Here is a 19568-nt window from a genome sequence, read left to right as displayed (position 1 = left end):
AAAGATCTTGGATAATTCAGCTAAGAAAGCAAGTTTATATTTAGAAGAAATAAAAGAAGTTAACCTTCTTTCTCTAAGACTAAGTGAGTTTGGCTAAATTTGTATTGGAAACTAAAACATCATCAAAATTTTTAATAGTTTAATGTGAATAGTTAACATTTCCTACTGGTGAATGTTGAAATGTTTGCTTAATTCATTCAATTTAGAAACCACTAGTAGCCAAACAAGTCTTTCTTGCAGTTTTCTACCACACACCCAGGGTACAGAGCACCAGGCCACACATCTACAACCTGGCCTAGTTGACCTGTTGATTATTCCATCATCAAACAATTTTTTGAAAACATTTTTCTTCAGAATACTTGTCTTTGGCATTCCCTTGTAAGAGAACAACTACTTCAGTATAGTTTTGTCAGGGACAATTGAAACTAGAAGCTATCCCTGAAGGATTACCACCCACAAACTCAGTCCAAAACTAAAGACATAGAAGAAATCTACCACTAATTCTCTTTGATTACTCATGTTACTGCAGATTTATAATTTTCATGGTTAATATAATAAGCTCTACAAGGGCAAGAATTTGGTCTCTCTTACCACACTGTCTAACAAATCTAGAACTGTTCATGATAACACAGCAGTTACTCAATAAATATTTGCCAAAATCATGAACAAGTGAATGAGTTGGGAAACTGGACTGCATTCTCTATTCCATTTATTGCTAAAAAGGAAATATACAAAGTGACAATAATTGACTCAGTTAAACTGAGAACTGGCTGATTGTCCAAGAAGACCTTATCCTTCCCAGATGAGACAGTTGACTAAATATCTGGGAAACAACTGCTCCTTGCAAAAGATACTATCATAGTTACAGACATGTCTGAATTCTTTTTATAAGAGATAAGTGCAATGTTAAAAAATTCTAAATATTTCTGTACTGGAGTGAAATACTGAATAGTGCTGCATCCTTAAGCTTTCATACAGCCCTCAGTGTTAAATCCCCCTGCAGATTTAGCACTATCAGTATTGTTGCTGTTGATATTGAACCAAAGTAAGCAGACATATGTATAATCAGTTTTGCTGTTAAGCATTATATGCAAAAATCATGCAATAAAAAGCACCAGGACTTACGCAGGAAATGATTTGGGGTAAAACACTCAAAAACTTTGTCAGTGATTCATTTATTAAAAAAAAAAAAGAAATCTGATAAAAATGGTAGCATAGTTTTACATATGAGAAATGGGTAAAAAATATGGAAATACTTCAGTAAATGTCACTTTATCTTGAAAAAGACCTGAACATTGCTTATGCTGGTGACCTCAGAAGAGTTTCGCTCATGTCTTACTATGAAGTGGGGAAAAGGGAGCTACAAGAAATTAGATAGTTGTAGTGTGAGGTGTGGAAGGGTGTGGCTCGTAACATATGGGATGTGAACATGGTAGCTGGTGAACATTTGAGATATGTGCATGTGTGTATTTTATCTCCAAGCATCTCGATTTTCAATGTTCCTTCACCTTGTGTTTCTCGTAGACAAAACTGTGCATAAGGAAGTTCAAAATTTGCATTATGCAAATCGTTCTCTAATATATTAATCATGTTGGAACAAATTCATTTTTTCAAAATGAGTGCTATAGCAGAAATCCTTCTATCATCTTCCAACAGAATGAAAGAAACTACAACATAAATCTCAGCCTAGTCAACACAGGACCATGCTAGCACAGTTTGCATTTGACTCTTACACTCTAAATAAAAGTTGCTTTATCTACATTTTAAACTTCTTAAGAGCATCAGATATTTAATAGCATATCCAGTAGTTCTTTCTCCTGCTGCTTTTAATATAATAGGATTCAATAAATATTGTTTGGTAAAAAAAAACAGAAGAATTATTACAATATTATACTGTTCCAAGTATGTAGTCTTTAACTGCTTAGATAGAAGGGACAAAGGGTAGAAATCGCAGTATAAGAAAAAGACAATGTAAGGTCATTGTGGTTTTAAATGGAGTTTGGCACTTGAGACCGCAAAAGTGATATGCTCCCATATGCATCTAATAAATTATACCACAGCTACACTCATCCAATAAAATAGGTGATGTTAAATTTCTATGATCCTACATAATATTGAAACTTAACAAATTATAATTTTGAATTTCTTTTGAAAACTGAATAATTCTGCCCAATATTTTGCTTTTCTGCTGGCTTTAAGTTAAATGGAATATAGATTTTGATAGAGTTTCATTGGTTATTTTGACTATTTAAGGACAGATCAGCAGTGGACTGCACAAGAATTAACTGTAATATTGAATACCACCATTATGTGAATCACCTTTCAAAACTATACCCAGTATAATACTGTTTCAAAATCTGCTCCTCCTTTTATATTATCTATTTTGGTTAACTGTTTAATTACCAAATAAAATCTTATTTCCTGTCTTGATATTTGTTGGCTATATGTAGCTGTTGCTTAAACAACAAATTTCTGTCTTCCATAAGTTCTGTGCAAGTCAACTGAGGTCGCTGTTCTGCTTTGTCATTATCCTCACTCCAAGACTGAAGATAATAGAGCCACCACTATCTGGAATATTGCTGGTCACAATGACAATGTAAAGTCATGTCTCTTAAAGTTTTTGCCCAGGAACAACACTTGTCTGCTAACATTTTATTGGTAAAAACAGATCACATGGATACCCTAGTTCCAAGTTGGAAGGGAATTTACTCTTCTGCTGTGGACTGTGAAGGTGAGAATACTAAATTATTTGGCAAAGTCATAGTAACATTTATAAACTTAAAGTTCTCCAAAGTTCTTTGTCTTTATTAAATTCTATGGTTATTTTAAAAATAGCTCTTTGCACATAATATATGAGAGTTTTTAAATTAGCTTATTTAATTTGGAAATTTTTTCTGATATGAAATAGTAGAAATGACTATATCTTATCCTTCAAAGATTCAGTATTAATCACGGTAAAAATTTCAAGAGATTAAAACCTGACATAAACTCTCCAACCAGTATTTTAATGGTTCAAAGTGAAGAAAGGATTTTTTTGTTTTGGTGTTAAATGCTATTTAGATAACACAAAAACACATGACCTAAATTATTTTAGTGGTCATAGGAATTGTTCAGAATAAAAGAAAATAAATATGTTTAAAAACTTGCAAATGTTAGGAAAGTTTTATAATCATTAAATAGCTAAGGTCTGATGCTAACAGAAAAATGCTGTGTGATCTCCATTACCGTGTCCTCATTCTAAATGTACAAGCTCACATGTCAGCCATGGACTTGCCACGCCTGGTTAGATTTGTCTCCTTCAGTTACCACTCAGTTACTCACATAACCAGGCTCAGCACCTCCTCCCCAGCATGGCTTGGCTTCCCATGAAAAAGTGATCTGGTTTGTTTAAACAGAATATTTTTTTTCTGTTCTCTCTGTTATTATATATCATAGCAGAGAGTTTTGAGTTAATAAACCAGCATTTCACCACTGCCCACATGTCAAAATAGGTCAAAGAACCTTCAAGGGAACATCAAATCAAAAGATCAGTAATATCACCATGGTTTGTGCCATACATTTTGGAGTATGACCACTTTGCCTTTTGGTTCATTGCCAATATATTCTGCCTTCCATTAGTCTACTATTCTTGGAATATTGATCTTTTCACTTGAACTTGATTAAAAACCTCTTTAGCCCAGAGACCAAGTTGTGCACTTGCTTTGCATCAACCACCATACCTAATGTAGTACTGAGCACATAGTCCTCTGGACCTTCTTTTTCCTGGTGACATCTATTTAAAATGCAGGGAAGACAGAGGACTTATATTTCTTCATTACTTCACTCAAAAAAATTTTTTTTGAACAGTTACAACACAGCCTGGACTTTATAAAATTTGGGTAAACAACTGAAAACAAACTACAAACCCCATAGCAGTAGTTCTCAATCAGGGTCAATTTTGCCTCCTAGGGGATAGTTGGCAATGTATGGATATTGTTTCGATTGTCACAATTGAGGCAGGCGTGTTGCTGACAATGTAGAGGGCAGAGGTGAAGAATGCTGCTAAACATTTTATAATGCAAAGGACAGACCCCACAACAAATAATTATCCAGCCCCAAATGGCAATTTGCCCAAGTTGAGATCCTGCCTTATAGTTTAATGGGTAATGTATAGTGTAATACTTTTCAGAGAATGAAAAACAATTTTAATACAAACTTGCTAATGATTATGTCTTTTTACCCCCACTATTCTCAAGGAGGATGATTTCAATATTTGCATCTTATTAAACAATGTAACATTGATAATGATGTTAGCTTTAGATGCTGACACATGACAAAAACTATATAAAGGAATTACTAAGAAGCTTTTTTATCAAGAAGACTTTAGTAGATGGAGATATAAACAGTTGTTTCCTTTATTTTCTTAGAGTAGAAGTAGCATTTTCCTCATTAACAGAAATAAAGGAGATAATAGTAGATAAGGTTAAGTTTAGAAAAGCTATACTTATGTTCCAATCATATTTCTGAAACCCTGATAACTACAGGGGCTACTCTACAGCTTGAGATCTAGCTCGTTAAGATTATCTAAGACTCAAATTCTTTTTATTCAAGGGTTTTAAGTAGAAAAATAATGTCCAATTATTTCTTATGTAATAATACATATATAATACAATAATAAAATTTCAAGTAAATGAGAAATTTCCACTTAATATACAAGGATTTTTTTAATCAGATAAAGATGAATCATAATAGTGCAGAACCATTTGAATTTTGAAACCTAACTTTCTTGCTAGTACTCCAAAGGTCATGTTCAAAAAGCTGTGTTGAATCACTTAATGCAAATTTTCATTTGTTTAACAGTAAAATCTTCACTATTAGAGGGATGGCCCAGAGTTGAGGAACCAACTGGGCATGACCTAATTGTATCTAACCCAACTGTGAAACTGCCAAAAAGCAATGCCCCTTCATTTCTATTATTGCAAAACTTCAATAAAGTGTTAACTCTCTATGGCCATCAGACCTTCAAAGAATTAGAATAGTATAAAGTTTTAAATACACTCATCACACCCATTACCCACATGAAAGCTTCTAAGAAACCTACTGATCTTTGTATGTTAGTGTCCATTTCTCTCTCTCCGTCTTCTTTGTGTGTGTGTATGTATCTGTGTGTGTGTGCTCATGTGTGCATGTCTTGGAGATGCAAGGTATATTCTTCTACTTGCATATTTTTCTTTTCTACCTTACCTACGATAGAATTGGCAAACTCCTCATCTCTGTCTCTATATTGGTTAATCTGTTATTGCTTTTTACCATGAGTCTTTTTTGTTGCTGTTGTATAGCTATGTCTCTTTCACTCAATTGACAATTCTTCAAAATGAAACAGATGTTTTCCTTATTTTAGTAATTGAATTATTTTACATTTCATTTAAAATGTCCATGGGTTCATCCACTTAATCATTTAACATATAATTATTAAATACCTATTGTATTCCTGGTTTATTTTGGCTTTAGGAATATGACAATTAACAAAAAAACAATAGATTTTCCATACTCTCACTATGCCTTAGAGTCTTTGGAGAAGATAGACAAGTAACCTGGCAATGGTATTTCATATAATAAATTCTTGAGAGCAGAAGTGGAGTTACACCAGAACATGTAGAAGAGGTAACTTAGTCAGTCTTAAAGGGGTTGAGACTTGAGGAAAACATGCCAAAAGTTTTGAAATCTAGACTTAAATAAGAGGAATTGACCTAAATTACCTTTCTGGGCAGTAAAAGAAGAATAGCTATTCCAAGTGGTAGAAACAGCAGCCAAATAGTGACATGATCAGATGTGTATTTTAAAAATATCACTCACTTTTTCATATACTACTACAGTGGAAACAGGATTGTAAGCAAACAGACCAGTCAGGAGATTGTTGCAAATATCCCTTCAAGAGGTGAAGTTGGCTTACAGTAGAAGAGAGACAGAAGAAATTGAAAGATTATTGTCAGTTAGAGATGAGGATAGGACAACTAGGGCTGATGCCATGGCTCTGACCTGGTCAGTTAGGAAACGATGATGCCATTCCTGGAGCTGGAGAGTAGAGGAGAAGAAGGTTGAGGGGCAGGAGCTGGAAAAAAAAAATAGGATAAGTTCAACTTAAACCACATTCTATATAAGTTACCTAGCAGACATCCTCATGGAGGGACCAGGGGAGAAGTTGACTACATAGTCTGAAACATAATGAAGAATCAAGTACAATAATTAGACATTGGAGGTAAGATTTTTTTTCTTAATGAATTAATACATTGTACATATATTAAATTAATTCCTTCCAATATAGATGAAGAAGTAAAGAATCTCTCATCCAGTCCTTGATATGTATCATCAAAGGCTTTGAACACTTTTGTCTTATCACTGTATACTTGTGTTCCTTATTAGTGTCTTTGTCAAAAGATCAAATTAAAATATTTTATTAATCTCTTACATTTGTGTAGTCCTTCACAGTTTACTGCAGTTCTGTCCCATACAACTCTGGACAAAGTCTCAAGTCTGTGAGCTGGCATTAGAGAAGCAGCCTAGGGCCAGGAAACCAGGATAGAACCACAGACCAGGAGTTCTAATGAGGTTGCTGCAAGTATTTATTCTGGGGTCACAGCCAGTGTTCAGAACCAGAAGTCACAGAGTTAACCAAGCCAAGGCCCAATATCCAAGCCAAGAGTCAGAGCCAAGGCCATGGGCAGAGCCAAGAAGCAGTCACAGGATTAGCACATTAGAATAAGCCCCAGAACTGCTGTTGAACCCATCGTCCTCCCTTAGGCCCTGTGTCCTTTGGAGGCATTCTCTCTTCACACACTGGCACTCTCAAAGGAAAGCAAGAGGTGGGAAAGGGCAACTGAGGGTTCCCCTGCCTTTATGGGAACTTTGCTTTGGACAGCACACCCACTACTCGATAACATATCTTAATCACATTCTGCACTTTCTTTTAAGACAGGTGAGGCTATTTTTTAAAAATCAACTTTGAGTATTATTTACAAATCTATTAATCCCCCTGAATGTAAATATTCATTTTTTACATTAAATTAAAATCAATGAGAAAAAAAATATGATTCCAAATTCAATTGAATTTTTATCAAAGAATCTTAAAAACAGAAAATTCTAATTTCTATTTTTAATTCTTTCTCATGACATCCTATGATAGATCCTCCTTCACTCATCCTCTCTTATGGAACTTCAGTCATAACCCCCAGATTATTTTCTTTTCTCCTTTTTGATTTTGATGGAGGCAAAAGACCCTAAGATCCACCCAGGTTAAAAAATAATAATAATAATAATAACTAAACTTTTCCTAAACCTGTATTCTTAGAAATGTATAAAATATATTTGTCCTTTTAAATATAATTTTGAATTGATAATACAATCATATGGATTAATAATTTTAAAAGTGCATTTAAATAATATACAGTGAAGCTTTCTTTCCCAGATCAGTCTGTCCTGTATTTCGGTTGCACACCACTGCTCACAAAGTTGATTGTTGTCTTTAACTTGTTTGCTATCCCTTCAGAACTTTGTAGAAGTACAAACAGCTATATGTTGCCATTTCTTCTTTTTCTAAGCAAAACATAGCACCATATTGCTCTGAACTTTGTTTTTTTTCATAAGTATATACAGATATTTCTCATTTCTTTCTGAGTTGTAAAGCATTCTATTATAATGTCTTTTAGATTCTTTAACCAGTATTTTGTTCAAAACCAATTACATAGACACTTAGGTTGTTCCTTTACTATTACAACATAGTGATAAATAATCTATATGGACATGAGTTTGAGCAAATTCAGGGAGACAGTGAAAGACAGGGAAGCCTGAAGTGCTGCAGTTTATGAGACTGCAGAGCCAGACATGACTTGGCGGCTTAACAACAGCAATCTATTTGTATATCATTTTGAATATATGCAAGCACATCCACAGGACAAATTGCCAGAATTGAATTTTATCAATTAGGAGATATTTGCATTATTAATTTTAATAGATACTACTAAATAGCCTCCACAGTGTCATATCCACTTTCCCACAGCCTCACTAGCAGGTACTTTCAACAACTTTTAAATTTTGCCAATACGCAAATAAAAATCTATGTTTCTCAATACAGTTTAATTAATTTTTCTCATTGTGGGTGTTATTAAGCATCTTGTCATATATTTAAAAGTCAAAAGATGTGTTTCCTTTTCATAATATTTATGTATATTTCTTTTAAGTTGTTGCTATTTTTTCATCATCAATATCTAAAATAACTTGATGACACTGTCCCTTTCCTACAAAGTGAGTTTGTGGGTACTTCACCAAGCATTTTGTTTATCATTTGACTTTTGCATATTGTTCTTGGCCATGCACAATTTATTTATTTGTCAAATTATTCATCTGTACTTGGCTTCTATATTGTCAAAAATATAAAACATACGGGTACCTCAACATGATAAAAATATATCTCTCTTTCCCCAGTCTAGCATCATACTTTTTTGGAATCTACCAGATGTAGGAGCAAAATAGGAATATTTAATATCAACATTATGACTAATGTTTTCTGAATGGTACTGACACACAGAAATGAAAAAGAAAATAAAAATTGAGGCAAAAACATACCTAGACACAACCCCCAAATTTTGCAGAACTCATATGGAGAAATCTTATAAATGCTACTGAAGAACAAAAGGGAATCCTTAAGCTAATGAAAAACACACCATTACCTTGGACTAGAAGACCCAACATCATAAAAACACCAATTTCCCATAGGTTAACCCATTTACTTTATATACAGTCCTCCCTAAAATAAGTGACTGGGTTTTTCTGTGTGTGTGTTTATGTTTGTTTGTTTTGTTTTCTAATTTTGTCTTAAAAACTAGCCAAGATAAATATAAAATCCAAATAGAAAACCAAATACATAAGAATATCCAGGGAAACCCTGATTCAGAAGAGCAATAAAGGTAAATTAGTTTTAGAATATATTAAAATATAGCATAAATTCTCACTAATTAAATTTGTATGTTAGTATCACAAGAGACTAATAGAAAACTATAATAAATCCAAAAATGGATTCAATATATAAGGAAATGTAGTTTATGATAAAGATGGTATCTCAAGTCAATAGGTAAAGATGAATTACTCCATTAACGCTGCTGGGATGCCTGGATAATCATCTAAAACAAAATGTTGGCTCCATATTTCATATATTCCAAGCACCAGGTAAATTCAAAATGAATCAATATTAGAAAAGAGAGAGAAGTAAGGACAAAAGGAAAGAAAAGAGCGAAAGGAAGGAAGGGAGAAAGGAAGGGAAGAAAGGAGGGAAGCAGGACTAAAGCCCTAAGTTGCCTTGTAGGTGAACCTTGAAATGAGGCAAACTTCTAACTATAAGGCAAATATATTTTTTAGTACTTTTTATGTTTGTATAATTTTAAAATCTTGCAAATTTTTTCTTGGATAACAAAATAACTGCCTGTGTCAAACCTCAAACAGAGATTTTTGAGAAAAAAATGAGTAATCTCTTCTCTTTAAAGCAAAATGATATGTATGAAAATATCAGAGGACTATAAACACAGAGAGGGAATGGGATTTTAAAAGACCTCTGGCTGAAAAATTTTTTTTTTTAAATTCTGAGCAATCTTTCAAGTTAAGTATGTTAAGCCCTTGTATATTTTTTAAAAGAACATGGATTATAATGATTTATAGTTAGAAGACACAGGTTTGAGTTCCTTTTCTCTTACCAACCTTGTGTTTAGGGAAATTTCTTTTTTTTTTCTGAAATTTAGTTTTCTAATTAACAAATGAAATTCATGTAAAATTCTTGTCAAAGTCACCAAGTTACTGTTTTGATCAAATAATCTATTCTGAACATACTTCATAGTCTATAAAAACTACTTCATAATCTGTAAAAACTATATAAATGTTCATTGTTACATAATATGTTATCTATTTAAGCAAACAGATATATATTTATTTCAAAATAAGAAATTCAGATTAATTAAGCACACAAAGATACTCTACACAACATCCTAGCAGTCTTGGGGTTTACAGAGTAGAAGTTAAAATAAGTTTATTACTGTCTGTGAAACTACACTTTATTGATTTGAACATCATAATTTAAAATCAAACTGGATGATATGTGGAAAAATCACTCTTCCAAATGGCATGTTGGTTGATAGAAGCGTCAGCAGGGCAACAGGTAATACGAGGTGTTGAAACAAAGCCAAACCCCTGATGGCCATCCACTGAAGCCAGTCTACATAGACAGGCACACAGTAGAGAGTCTTGGCAGGAGCATCTGAGCTACAGAAGAAGCAAAGAAGGAAGGCATCTGAACCATCACCCCTGTGTGCAAGCCTCTCCTTCAGGAGCTTGCAAAAGGTCATATTAATGGCAAACAGAAAACAACAGCCTCTTTACCCCTCTAGGTTTTTGTAACACAGAGGATAAAACTCTCAGACACATCCTAACAAGAAGAAAAAGATATTTTCAAATAAGGATCCTGGGAAGAAGAAGTGGCTTTGGTTTGGGTCTGGAATTTTACCTCTAAATAGGCAGGTAGGGCCAGTTCAATTCAGGAAGCCCCCAAGTGGACTCTTTATTTCTGAAAAAGAAATGACTGATTATGATGAGTCCCACCATTTGAGATGGAAAATGTATTAATAAAGAGTTTCCTGTATATACTTCTGTGCTTAAAATGACAGATATTATCTTCTGATCCCACCATCTGTTCTCAAGAACAAAATAAATTAAAAATAAAAAGCAAACACTTTCCTTCCCCTATTGCCTCCCCTGCCCCATGAAGAAAGAAAGAGGAAAATCTTTTGTGATCAAGAAAAATTTTTTCATGAAACTAGTCTGAATCTTTTCATTATGTTGCTCAGTCTTCATTCCACAGAATTTGTTCTTTTCTTTAGGTTTCACATTACTAATTTTCAAAAATTCTTCTTCAATGTTTGTTTATTTATTTGCCCAAAGGATAGCTTCTATCAGTTGCATTATTTGAGTAATTGTCAGCAAAATTCTATATTGGACTAAGCTTCCCTAAATGTGCTTTGTAGACTGTTTGTGCCTACTTCCACCCAGATTGATTAGGTATAGCTCTAACCTGAGGATTCCGCCTGTTGGTTCCACCTACTTCCAGGGGCATGCTGGAGTCAATGTGCATCACTTGCCAGAGCTGATAATAATTGTAGCTGGAAACTGGCCATGGCACAGATAAATTTAATTATGGAAATTGCCAAAAACTAAAAACCAACTTCCCCTACTCAAGAAAGTCAGTTTTTAGTCATTTTCCAGCATACCACAGCTATGTTCTTTCTTGTGGACCACTGTTCTCTGACCAGTGTGATGAAAGAGGCACCTTAAATATTTTGAAAGGATGATTTGCATCCTACTTGCAATACAAACTGAAGTTGAGTGCCTACTCATACCAAAACACAGAAACCATATTGAGTCAGGTGTAAAACCATTTGACATCCTCCAGAAGCAGGATCTTAAGCTGTTAAGTATATAATCACTTTATGGCACTATTGGGAACCTATTCTTGAAAGCCATTCATATTTCTTGCTGGCAGGAATTGAGTTCAGTCTTTTTTGTAGTGAATGGTTCATTTTTAAAAAATTTCTCCCAGTGCACTAAGATCACTAGAATTCAGAGGCAATTTATTGAGGCTGAAGCCAGTTGGCTGGATGAGTACAACCACCTTTAAGAAGGTATCATAGTGTGACTATTCTCCATGCTCCACTATTTGCAGCAAACCAAAAATTCAAATAAGTCGCATGACAGAGTGTGAAGAATGGAGAAGTAAAGTGGAGGGAGAGCTGCATTTCGTTAATCAAGTCATGAATTAGGAACATTTGATTTGGGGCAATAGTATAGGGGGAACATGGGTACAAAGAGGATTCTCATTCCTAGCTTCCTTTCTCTGCTTTCAGCAAATATGGTGGTGGGATGATCCAAAACACTTTTCTCCCAGATTTCAGATAATGTGAAATCTTCTTCAAAACATGACCTATAGCACTTGTTGTGAGATGAATTGCATTCCCCCCACAAAATTCTTACATAGAAACCTTAAGACATCAGTAGCTCCTCAGAAAGTGACTATTTGAAAAGAGGAACTTTAAAGAGATAATTACGGTAAAATCTTGTCCATGTGAGCCCTAATCCAATATCACTGGTCTCCTTATAAGAGTGGATTAAGATAAAGACAACACACAGGGCACTGGGTGAAAGACAGCCAAGGAGACAGGCTTCCAAATTAACAACCTTGCTGACACCTTGATCTTGGTCTTACAGCCTCTAGAACTGTGAGAAAATATGTTTTCCTAGTTTAAGCCACCCAGTCTGTTGTACTTTGTTACATTAACCCTAGTAAACTAATACAGCATTCCTCATTATTATGAACTGAATTTTGCACTTCCTCCAAATTCATGATAGGATGGCATCATTAATTCAATGGACATGAGTTTGAACAAACTCTGGGAGATGGTAAAGGACAGGGAAGCCTGGCGAGCTGCAGTCCCTGGGGTCAAAAAGAGTCAGACACAATTGAGGGACTGAACAATGACAATCAAATTCATATGTTGAAACTTTAACCCCCAATTGTGAACATATTTGGAGATAGGACCTTCACAGAGATAACTAAGCTTAAAGGAAGTCATAGGGATAAGATCTTAATCTGAAAGACTGATACCATAAGACAAAAAATAAACACGAGAAATTTCTCTCTTTCCACACCTACGCAGAGCAAAAGCTACATGAGGACACAGCAAGGAGGAATTGTCCACAGGTTTGGAAGAGAGGCCTCACTAACATCTTGACAGCACCTTGATTTTGGACTTACAGTCTCAAGAAATTTAAGAACATAAATTTCTGTTACTTAAGCCACCAGTATGAGGTATTTTGTTATGGCAGCCCAAGCAGACCAACAACAGTGGTTAAGACTCCACACTCCCAATGCAGGGGGCCTAAGTTCGATCCCTGGTCAGGGAACTAAGATCCTGCATGATGCAACTAAAGATCCCACAGGCCACATCAAAGTTCCTGCACATGGAAATGAATACCCAGCACAGCCAAGTAAATAAGTTTTTTAACAACAAAGAAAGAATCATAGTATCCTGGTATCTTTGTATCAGTACCCTTCTTTGTAAGTTTTACTGCTACATTATTAAATTTTGTAATTACCTGTGAGGCTAAATCCAAAATGGAATCTGAGAAGAAATAATGCCACTTCATTTTTCCCAAACTTCAAGTGTACTTCAAATAAGAAGCAAGAAAGACAAAAGTTACATATAATACTTTACTACCTGGTGGTTTGGGGCTTCTAAAGCCTTCACTCCTAAAATTAGAAACAAATTAGAGAGATATTTAGTTACTGGTAGACAGTGACCCAACGAGAGGCTACCTATTCTGCTCATGGGCATAATTCTTCACTGAAGTCACCCAGCAACACAGTTATTTAGGAGGAAGCATGAACACTTCCTGACCACTAGGTTATCATGTGGTCTACCAATGTCAGAGTCACCCAAACGCGTGATGAGTTCCTGTGATGCCCCTCAGGCTCTGCACTCTGGAAGACCCCCAACCGACTCAGTGCCTGGCACTGAAGAGGAAAGTGAAAATAGATCTGTATGGCACATCTTTCCATGTTTATCCTCCATCCTTTTTAATCCTGCTCTGTACTTGGGGAAGTGACCAAAATGGATGGCATCAACAGATTACCTTTGTCTTGCAACTTCTGGTATGTATTTACCAGCAGAGTATCCACAGATAGAAAAGATTGGGCTATGGCTTTCATTCCATTGGCTGTCCCCTCAGCCTTCCAGATCCTTGGGGATTGACTGTGTTATTCTATTGCCATTCACAGGTCCAGTCAGCAGCCTTCACCATTTAAATACACTCTCTGAGTTCCAGTACCTCTCTTTATGCATTTTTTTTTAGGCCTACATTGTAAAGTCTCCCTTTTCTTTCTGGTGATTGAGTACTTCCCAGTCCTTGCATGTTTCCCTAAATATTGCCCACAGTTTTGGAAACCATCCTGAATTAATAAGTTTGAGTGAACCATCTTTTTATTGTTTTGCCAGGGCTCTGACAGGTACAAGAACCAGTGAGAGTCAAAGTGTAGCTGAGCCATCAGACACACACACACACACACACATGCACACCCTAATGCCTCTGCACACCCAGCCAAATCACTGCATTCTGATATGTTCCCACTTTAAGGTTTTTGTGTTTAGTACTTTTCCTTTTGAAGACTCTCTCCATTTTTCTTTCCGTGATTGGTTCTGTCTCCTAATTTCAGTTTCCTTTTCAGAGTCCCCGTCTGTACAAAAGAGGTCCCTCTCTTCCCTTGTGGGTGCTCTGCTTCATTTCCTTCTAAGGTTTATCAACATCTGAATCTATCTTTATACAGTTTCTATCACCCACTTCTACAGGCTCCAAGAGATTAGGGATCTTGGCTGTGTTACTACACCTCTAGTGCCCACAATGGTGTCTGAGCCATAGCAGGCTCTCAGTAATTCTGTACATCACTTATCAGTCACTCCCTTCTCTTCACCCACATGAATACACTCACATACACATAGTGTCTCCACCATGCACATATACCTTTAAGATCATTCACATTTTAAATAGATAATTCCTACAGGCTACTTTAGATGCTATTTTAATTAAATTACATATATAAGAATTGTTGAGGAACAGAGCCACTGGGTATATCATCAGATTGCCCTAAACCTAAAGTTGTCAATCTCCCTAGAAATATGCTTTGACTTAGACAAGGAAGCAATAAATTATTAATAAGATGGAGAGATTTTTACTCCCAGGGAGGGACTTGTACACCAGGGGAGAAATAGTCTCAATCATTGATTCATTCGGCCAATTTCTAAATAAAAAGTGGTACATCAATAGAAAGTTTAAGGATAATGATGGAACACTTAATATTAAATGAAAGAAAAACCAAGGAGATGTGGATGAGATTTGAAAGACTTTGAAGTCCACATGAGGAGGGATTTGGTCTTTTGCCTTCCACCTAGAATACATAATTAAGATGACTTTGGCTCCAATGGGGCACATGGGGACTGTAGAAGGTTTGAACATTTTAAGGATTTAGAACATGTCTACAGTTGTCTCTGCCTTAATTACATAAGGGGAAAGCTTTTATTTTAACTCTGGCCAAGAAACCCTAGTCATGAAACTGTTTTTATTTGACGAAATGTTTACTCTCACAGGAAAGAGGCAAGGCTGTGCACATTTGATGAGCCAACACTGAAGTGGTTATACATGAGCAGAGGGAAAGATCCAAGGAATGGGCATGGAAAGGTTGCCAAAATTATCATGACATCAAGGTCATAGATCAAATCCATGACCTTCCTGAAAATCTTGGGAAATGCATGTTTACAAAATACATGGCACAATCACGAAACTTCTAAAGGCATTCTCCAAACAGCCATATATTCCAAACTGCTAAATTGTATATAACAATGAATAAAATGTTAATGTTTCAAAGGCTTTGAAAGCAAACATGCTTATAAATGCAGATTTCAGTTATAGAGAAATCCTTGTCGTGAATCATCTGTGCATACCTTTTCTATGCACAAAATAGCCAAACTGCCAGACAGCTGAAAGATAAAGACAAACACTGAGAACAAAGCACAGAACTAAAGCTAAGAGAGATTTGACTCGTGTTTTGAGGGTCCATGCCACTTCTGATTGCTGTGGGATGTTTACTGTTCGTGAAGAACAGAGAGTGAACACTGATTATGAGCTCACTCCAAAGTCTCTCACACCCAATAAACTGTGCTGCGTTTAGGAGGTCTGGTTGGGAACGGCTGAGACCATCCTATCAGTATGACTCCTCTGGAAGCTCTGAGATAATCTTGCATAGTCACAAATACTATTACTTGGTCAATAAAAACCTCATTTTGCAGGACTAGGTTGATGAAGATAAATAATACATGCACAGTTAATGACTACAGCAACGGTCTGGAATCCAACAGCCTTGAGGTCTAGCCTCAGTCCATCCCATATTTTACTCTGAAATGCATGATACTTAAGCTGTTTCCCTTAGTTCCCTGGTTCAATTTTATTTACTACTATGGACAAAATATTTTCCTAGAAGATGAGAGATACCAAGATGAATAAGAAATTCACCATGCAATAGACTCTAGCCCAATCACAGCAATATAAATTAATACCAAGTGAATGGGAAACATTAGGATTAGCATGTAAGGAATAACCAAGTTTTAAAGCTGAGTGAAAACAAAGGATTTGTATACTGAAATCCCCTATCTTAAGCTTATGGAAGATAGTACAAACTTAACAGTTTTTAACTCTTGATTATTGTTTTAACTTGATTGAGTTTTTAACTCTTTATTGATTGTTCACATATTCTTGACCCTTTAGTGAGGGCACAATTTTTATCTTTATCCAAATGTAATTCTAACAAGGACCAACTTGGATTTCTATGAGGTATAAAGCATATCATTTCTGAGGGAAATAAAATATGATTGAAATTTTATAGCAAATAACACACCTAGGCAACCTTATCAACTGCTATTATGGCATGGCATTTAGAATTTCTTTCTCCTTTGAGTTATAGCCCCAACTATATTATAATCTCTTAGGAGACAAAAGTCGGAGATTTATACTTATGGGTTTAGAGTGCTTAGCACCAAAAATAAAGCATACTGGATGCTCAGAATCCTTTTCCACAGTGTTGGACTTTCACTTCGAACTTATATTCACCAATACAATCTCTATATAAAATAAAAACAGGAGAAAGTGTTGAAGTAAGTCAAAAGAAGTTTAATGAACATGGAAGGGAAAATTGACTAAAAATTAAGAAACAGAAAGGCCAAGATCCTGAACTATGCCTATATATATATATATATATATATATATATATCACTGAGTCCCCCAGCTCCTTGAAGAGTGGCCCTCTTTCAATATTTATTCAATGAATAAGTGATATAATTATTAATCTCTCTCTGGGACAAAATATTGAACTCAAAGGATCTGAGATAGCAGGTTGGCCATGTCCCATGAGAAGAATCACATGATCCATTTGGTTCAAAGTAATAATATGAAATCATACTAGTCATTATTCACATATCTAGAATAAAATGAGTGATGAGGGGAAGCAAATCAGAGAAAAAAATACAATTCATGGGGACATATTATATGTTGTCTTTTTACAATAACTCTTATTTAATTCTTAAACATTCCTATAAATTAGATACTATTTTATAAATTTTTTTAAAACTGAGTAATAAGTATAATGATCACTAATTCAAGAGAAATAGGGGAAAGTGAAACAGTTTTGTTAAGTCAGAAATATAAAACTCAGAAATTAAATTATCCTTCAAAATGTTGACATGTTAATTTAATACTTCTACTAAAAAGAACAATAGGCAAAATGCTTACTTTAAAATGTATGAGTATGTTTGCACAAACATGCACATTTCCATCAGATGATAAAGCTAAAGTACCCCTTGGAAAAATATAATGAACAAATCCAGAGAACCGTTTTACCAAAAAAACTCCTATAAATGACCTCAGTTCTGTTTTGGAAGAAACTGCTCTCTAAGGAGAAATGAAGTAAGTTTTAGTTTCAACATTCACTGTCTTTTTGTGCTGTTCATGAATAAATTGGACTAATTGTTGGATGTGAGAAGTGATGGTTTTATGGTACTTATTACTGCCCCCAAATTTTTGGTTGCTAAATTCGTCATCTTTAACCAACGAGTGACACTGCATCTAGAAGAGATATGATTCTCAATATGGAGTCCCCTAAATTCTTTGCAATCCCCACATGTGGCTGCAACAGGTAACCCCAGTTATCAAATTCACAAACTTGAGACACTGAAAGAGCTTCCTTCAAATATCACATAACATTTCAATATTTAATATGTATTTTAAGCATATCAATTTCTGCATATAAAGAGTGACTAGCACATCATGCATTACAATATCATACTAGTTCTGAGGAACAACGGCTTTCAATTTAAAGAAGAAAACACCCTCCAGCTGAAGAAAATTCTCACATTACAATATGTTTAAAAGAATCTATTCCAGTTGTGGTTGGTTGTCTATGAGAAATCTTTTTCATGAGGGAAAAAAATTGAACATTCCCATGTGAAAGTCTTTTTCACAAGAGAAAAAAACTGTACACTGCATTTTATACAAACTAGGTGAATTCAAAATGATGGATCATTTCAAAAATATTCATTATACTATTTACTTACATAAATGTGGTTGTATAAAAAGTAAAAAAGGAATGCATTCACAATTGGTTTAAGTAATTTTCTCTTGGCAAACCACCATATAAAACAGGGGCGTCATGGCGCCACAGAATTCTGAATTGTGGTGGAGCATCATCAGTACACATGGCATTAATCTTTGTCTCGTTGCAGGAGACACCCTTGCTTGCATTAACAGGCTGCCTCTTAAATGTAAGATGGTGTAATGTAACTCAGGTTTAAATAACACAATAAATAAGATCTATTTCTCTTTAGTTTTCTCACCAATCACTTCCAAGCCCCTTTTGTTAAAGTGCTTCATTGTTTACACATTTTAATGTAAATAACAAATTCTCAAGGTGGGAGGGGCTACTTTTCCAAAAGAACATGGTGAAGGAAGCCCTCAAGAGGGTAATATCAAATTTTTTTTATTTAAATTGTCAAGCAGTTAAAATATTTTTTTTTAAGTCAGCATATGTATGTGAATGTAATTTGAATGTAACATAATTACTTGCCCCACTTTCTTGTCTTTTAGCAAACTGACAGTCCCAATATTTTGGAAATTGCACTGTTTTATATCACTTCATGTTCCCCATGACAAGGGGAATATTTAGCTGTCTTTAATGTCTTCTAATTAAATACTCAAAGCATTCTTAAAGTCTTCTTTTTCCAAATATAGATATATTTTAAAATAACAAACTTTTCCAAATGCATTTTTCTATTGAACTGAGAAGCTTTCAGAAACTGTCCCCACTGAATATAATGACTATTTAAGGAAACAAGCTATTTATGTGGAAATATTAAGAGGGATGATTTTGATAACCCACACTCGAGGCCAAAATAAGGAACATTGGGACTTTTACCGAAGAAGTTAATGGAGGCCAGGCCATTGGCAAATGACCTTGAAATCCCTCGATGTAGCCTCAAATTGGCTTCAGCACAAGCTTATTATTAATGAAGACAGCTAGTGTATACCATGAAAAGCACATGGTATCTCTCTCTGAAACCACAGTTATTACTCAGGCATCCCCATATACAAATACAGGCATCAATGTAACAGCACTTTTACATGTTTTTTTTATATAAATATCACAAATCTGTTAATCAGCATTTTATGTTGCTTAAAAAATAGAATAAGCAGATAAAGTCTAATTAAATATGTATATAGAAGCTTTATATATAAGAATTATCAGATAAAGGAATCTTAATAAAATGTATTATCTTACAATATTTGAATCAGATTTTAGATTGTATTTTCATCTTTAATTTGTAAGGTCCCAGGAACACATATCAAACATCTTTTATTTTAGATATCTCAACATGTGAAAACTATATTCCCCAAAGTCT

At 34.8% G+C, this 19568-nt stretch overlaps 1 long non-coding RNA gene across 1 annotated transcript; it reads left to right on the top strand.

Annotated features, from left to right (window-relative positions):
- Positions 1 to 2629: 2629 nt before the first annotated feature.
- On the top strand, positions 2630 to 15440 carry LOC148778559 (uncharacterized). Its single transcript, XR_016038805.1, has 3 exons — positions 2630 to 2731; positions 12729 to 13723; positions 15213 to 15440. It is a non-coding gene; the product is annotated as an uncharacterized LOC148778559 (long non-coding RNA).
- Positions 15441 to 19568: the final 4128 nt, after the last annotated feature.

The sequence above is a fragment of the Moschus berezovskii genome, chromosome 2 (genome assembly GCF_049115385.1).
Source record: "Moschus berezovskii isolate FMDL1 chromosome 2, NW_MosBer_1.0, whole genome shotgun sequence".
Lineage (NCBI taxonomy): Eukaryota > Metazoa > Chordata > Mammalia > Artiodactyla > Moschidae > Moschus > Moschus berezovskii.
The sequence above is the reverse complement of the archived record's forward strand: the minus strand, read 5'-3'. Positions and strand labels throughout refer to the sequence as shown.